Raw genomic sequence first — 6146 nt, 5'->3', positions numbered from 1 at the left:
TTTTGGTCTTTTTTGTTTGCTTGTTTTCCTCCTCCCCTAAATGCATCATCAGGAAGTCAGTGAGAACTTGGAAAAAAAAAACTGATGAGGTTGTTTTTTTTTTTTTTTTTTCCCCTCATGGCAAAGGATTTACCCACTTACTGGCTGTAGCCTGCTTAGAAGAGTCTTTGATGGACAAGATAGTAATGTTCATCATGGGGTTTTGTATTTGTGTTCTTGTCCAGAATATTTCAAAGACCTTCTCTATCATTAGAGTATATTTCACACCCTGACTGGAATAAAGTAAATAGTAGTAACTCTTTCAAATTAAACTATCAGAAAACATATCTATTGCAAAGAGCTTGCAATGTGACAGCTGTCATTACATTAGGGATGTGACAGAAGATAGGCACATTTAAAGAAATAAAGCAAGGCAGGTGTTTAGGTCGGGGTGTCTCAACTTTGACAGCTCAAACGTTTAGTATGTTTTGAATATCCTCTCACTGCTCGTGAGTTATCTATACGCTCTGAGGTTTTGAGGTTGAGTCAATATATGCCTTCAATATACCGATGTTATAGGTGTTTCATCCTGCTGGATTACGTTGTATGTTCAGTTTCTTACCTTTTCTATTCCTCCTGAGATCTGTTTTGAGTGAAAATGCTCTCATGTTTGGTACCCCTTTTTTTACCTCCTCTTTTCCTAGTAAATCTGTAATGTCTTTTAATTTGTAGCTGGGAATGCATAGCATATTAGATGTATTCATATAAATAAGTCCTTCATGTGCAATATGAGTTTTCTTTTTTGTTGAGTACTGGCAATCTCAAATAGTAAATCCTTCAGTGCAGTTCAGTAGAAAGGTATTCAGAAATACAAGAATTTCTGTATCAGGTCAAATCTGTGCCCATGATCAGGCTCTGAGTTTCCAGTGTCAAAAATTATAATTGTATAATAACTTGTTCTCTTGAGAGGTTTCTTGCAAATTCCTGTTAGTAAGTTATTAAGTTATTGATTTCTATTTTTTTTTTTATCCTATTGGTGAAAATAGTTTCAGACAGCTTGTCTGTAAATTTGTTTGCATCTCTATCCTATACTGAGATCTGCCTGTATCTCCCCTCTAATCTTGTTAGGTATATGTAGTGGGAGGGCAGGTTTAACCTTTTTCTAGGCAGGTGGTTGCTCTTAATTTCAGAGGAATTCATATGCTTTTATGAAATTGAGCTCTGGATCAAATATTTTTTTTTCTGTCTGGTGTACTGGGAGGATGACTTGCTCTCCAAAGTGCTATTGTTCCAGGCAGCAGTTGCTAGATCCTGTTTTATTGATATATCATGACTTGAGCTTTAAGTCTATGTTACTTCAGTTCTAGCTGTGGAAGTGGATTTTTGTAAATACGTAGCAGTGTGACATATTAGGTTTTCCTTTTTTCTCTTGTGCCATTGAAGCTTCCATATAAAAAACCAATTAAACCTAATAGATTTTCTTGTTTCATTGTACTATAAGATCATTGGTGTTACAACTTTTCTTACCTGCAAATATGTATACTCTGAATTTAATGGCTGTGCTATGAATTTCTGTATAAAGTAGCCTCCTCAGAATCATAACATAGTCTTTCGGTTTGTAGTATGACTAACGATAATGTCTTTCTCTGTAGATTGGTATTTCATTTGATTTTTGTGCTAAACTTTACCTTTCTATCCAGTGTAATATTGAAAAAGTACAACCATACTTTTTTTCTTTTCACATGAACAAGGGCCAGGTAGGAAGCTGTGTCAACTTTCTTCATGTCACTCAAGTTTTTGAGATTTAGGAGGGTAGGGGCACAAAGTAGGCATCAGAGTGGTAGCTTGATACACAAATTTATTGCGTACCATGCCACCTCGCTAGCATTGGACAGTCAAACTCCTGTGCCCGTGGGATGCCATCCCTTTCCCCTGGTGCTAGTGAAAAGCATGCTTCCTAACTCGCATCAGAATGTTTTTGGATGTCATGTTTCCAGTTTTCCCTCTCAGTATGTCCCTGCCTTAATGGTAGGACATGTTGTTTTCCTGACAATTTGGCAGACCGAGAGCTGAAAAATATGTTCTAAGTAGCAAATGTTTAAAAGCATCTCATCCGTCTGTAAACTCATGGAGCACTCTGCTGCAGGCTGCAGAGCGTAAACTCTGGTAGAGGCAGAAACGAAAAAAACCCCTCTTCAGAGTGCGCTTGCTAAGCTGTTCAGAGCTTAGCCTCTGTCATGATAAACTGTACTGGACTAGGACACTGTTTGTGAAGTTTAGGCAGCAACAGCCTAGGATACCAAATGAGCTTGAAAATCACTTGCACGCACGGAACAGCATGTACTTAAACTGGATCGCCAGAGGTGAAAGACTGAAGTATTCCCTACTGCAGTCTGTTTTCTATTTTAAAAACACAGATATATGGGAAATCTTTTTATAATAAATGCTACTTACTTAAAAAACAATTTCCCCAAAGCAATACTATATGATTGTTTATGTACAGTTTGAAGTTTTTCCTAATTGCGCTGTCAGGGAGCGGGAATGGTTAATATCTTGGATCCCAGTGAAATTTTCATTTCAGCTTTTGGTTAGTAGATGTCTGATAAATTAACAGTATCCTTAGTTTTTCCTGGCAAAGGAGAAATCATCTTTCCTTTTCCTAGCTAGTATGACAAGCAGCTCTGGTATTCTTCTCAGGCATCTGGCAAAGAGAAGAGTGGGGCTTCGGTACTATACCCCTCTCCCAGGCATTAGAAATTTCCAGGCTGGAAATACACGCGAGGTGAAAAAGAATATTCCTACAACTCCTCCCCACATGCCCCAGCTTCTTAGTTGATTTGAAACTTAGTTGATTTGGGTCGACTGTCCTCTCGTGATTTGCTTAGCATTTTCACAAAGCTCTGGTATTTTTCCCTGCTGTTTAAGTTCTGAGTAACAAACTGCAACTGGGGAGCATCTTCCTAAATGTTGTCTGCAGATTCAGGAATGTCCTGTCTCTTTTTTTAATTTATTTTTTAAATTAAAAAATGTTTTTAGTTTTTTTTTTAGTTTTTTCTTTAATTCTTATTCCTTCTCATTAGTGTTTCAAGGATTATAAATCTGTTCTGAGAATACTGCAGAAACTGAAGACTTAAACCTTCTCCAGGAAGCTTCCTAGGTAGCAAATGGGTGGTAGGTGTCTTAGAGCCTTTTAAAAACTATGTTATGGATCTGATCTAAATTAACAAGCATATAAATGGAAAGTAAATTTTTTGCTAAAATGGTATATTTCAGAATTGTTTCATAGTCATCAAGGCAAGGTGAAATTAGAAACTGAGAGTAGAGAAACTGCGTAGAAATCTATTTTTAAAAAACCTTGTTTAATTACAGATATGTTCTTGTTTTCATCTTACCTGTTCATCTATTTGTGTGCTGATTTTCTTGTTTTCTCTTTAATTCTCAAAATATGTTAGGGAGGAGTCGAGGGCATATATAAAATGATGACTAGTGTTTCAAGAAAATCTCAAGAACTTGTTGAATGGAATGAGATGCTTAAGTCGCATTAAGGCACCTTCATTTTGAAAACTCATGTCCATAACTTGTTTGCAAACTGACACACGCATGTATTGACTTTCCATCTCTGTTGCTAAGATTCTGATTTGTGTGTTGGTTACCCAAAGTGTTGCTTCTGTCACAGTATTTCTACTGTGCCTTTGCTTATTTTACAGAAGTTAGATATTATCGAGAATAGGGAAGAATTTGTTGTCCTTTATTGGTTTCTATGTGAGCCTGATGTAATGTCAGCTCATATTTTAACTATGGCTCCTATCCAAAAAATAAGTAGGAAAGGACTTATCAAATTTTGTGCTTTATTGCTGCACTTCTCAAACTTCATGCTTAATTATTTTTATGAGAGTCGAATGTTTTCTGAGAGGCTGTGTTTTCCTCTTGTGTACAGAAAAGTGTTTACCTTTGTGCTCTGACGGCCTGTAGCAGTTCTGATGGAGAATCTTAAAGCTGACTGTGAGGAAGGGTTTGCTTTTCTTTTCAGCTCGTTCACTCATTAGTGTTTCTCCTCCGTTTAATAGCTGCAGTCAGATGTCACTTCCAAGTTTGGCAAGCTGATGCCTTAAGTTAAAGCCCGTTTTGGCACTGGAAACTGAGTAAGTCCATTCCAAAAGAGTAAAGTTGGAATGAAGTTAGCAAGGCTCTGCCAGTGGATAAGTCCAGTATGCTTCATAAATTAACATGCTAACACTTAACATATTTCTTTAAACAATATAATGTAGCTGTTAAACAACTCTCTGATGGGCTTGCCATTCACCATTACCTGAACAAATAATGCATAGAAATTGTTAAATTTATGAAATCTCTTTCGTGATACATATTATAGAGCAGTATTCAGGAAACAGTTAACATACTTCATTAGGTGTTTAATCACATGTATCTACAAGAATCATGAAATAACTCTTTAAACACCCAGTATTGCCTCTAATAAAAGCAGTCTCATTCTATATTTCTGCAATAATTAGTCCTACTTCTTGATTTCATCTGTGATTGTATGCATTTGGCTATCATTTAACTTTTTTTTTTTTTTTTTCTACATGGAAACTTTAATCTCCTTGCCTCAATAATTAGTCCTACTTCTTGATTTCATCTGGGATTGTTTGCATTTGGCTATCATTTAACTTTTTTTTTTTTTTTGCTACATGGAAACTTTAATCTCCTTGCCTTTTCTGGAGAAAAGCTTATCATATTTATTAAAGGGATGGCGAAGAGATCAAATGGGATCAAGAGGCTTATCTCCTGTTCTTTCCAAACCATAGGGGTAAATATGAATGTTACCACTAGATTATTATGAATAGCTGGTGATGATTCTTACAAATGAATTTTTCTGTGGTAGTGGGGCTATAAACAGACATGAACGTGTGTTCTGACAACTTATTGCCCCATATACCACTAAGGAGCCGATGTTGCTGCCTTGCTTGTGGGTCCTGTGGAAGTGGAAGGGAGAGATTTTTCGTGGCTCTGTTACTGTTTGTCTGAGACACTTTGCAGTAGTTGGGGTAGTTTCTCCACTCAGGCATCTTGGCAGAGCATCAGCTATAATTACGCTTTGGTGCAAGGGCTGAAAACAGGATGGTGCCTGTGTTTGAGTAGATCAAAATAAATGTATGAGTGCTTTTAGTATGCCAGTAGTTGCTAACCATACATCTTGTGCTAGGTTATGCGATGCAAGTTAAGCATTGGCAATGCACAGCAGAGAAGAGGCTATCTGACAGCCCTTCTGGAGGAAGTAAGGTGAGGAGCTTCGGGGAAACGGGCAGTGAAAGTGATGGAGGTAACATAGCTCTTCTAAGGGGGTATGTTAACTCGTAATTCAGAAAACAGCAGTAATTTTAGATCTTCAGAAGCTGTTGGCTGACTGTTTCAGATGTGACCCAGGTGGCTTCTGCTGCATGCACCTTGCTTAGGCATTGTATCTTTTTCGATACGTGTTTTGTCATTGTTACCCAAGTCTCAGTCATGGGCTGTGAATTACTGCATCCACACTACTCAGAGACTAAAACTGGTACAGAATGCTGTGATATGCTGTAATTGAATGTGTGATCTTTCATGTGGAGTGACTGCAAGCCCTGCAGAATTAGCCACATTCTACTCCTTAACTAATCAAGATAAAAGGTAAATTACAGGAAAAGGAATGTTTGTGTGGAGATTACCTATGCTTCTACTAGAGAATAAGCTGATTCTATTCAGTAGTACTTGATGTGACAATATTTTCAGAGAATTTTGCGAAGTTGAAGACTTTAAGAACAGATCCATAGTACAATTTTTGTGACTAGAGAAGCCTGTCAAGCAGGAGGTAGTAGCAGTGCTACTTTAGGAAAAACTGCTTTTTAAAGAGATTAACATTTCTGGATGATAACAGAAAACTTGTTTTTCTTGGAGTCGTAAAACTGTTAGCTCAAGATCCTGTGTGTAGTGTGTCTCTCTCCATGGAAACACTTGCAAGTGTGTCTTTTCTCCATTCTTCTATTTATTTTTGTCAGTGAAAGTTCGTATCTGGAAAAAATCTGAATTGAAGTGTCAAGAAAAGAACAGTAATTATTATTTTTTTTAGTAAAGAAGAAAATGCTCATGCTTGTATGATTGTGATTTGTCCTTTATTCCTTGTCTAAGCTTTAGCC

Source organism: Buceros rhinoceros, unplaced genomic scaffold, assembly GCF_000710305.1.
Source record: "Buceros rhinoceros silvestris isolate BGI_N320 unplaced genomic scaffold, ASM71030v1 scaffold15811, whole genome shotgun sequence".
NCBI classification, from domain to species: Eukaryota; Metazoa; Chordata; class Aves; order Bucerotiformes; family Bucerotidae; genus Buceros; species Buceros rhinoceros.
This window is presented reverse-complemented; position numbering follows the sequence as displayed.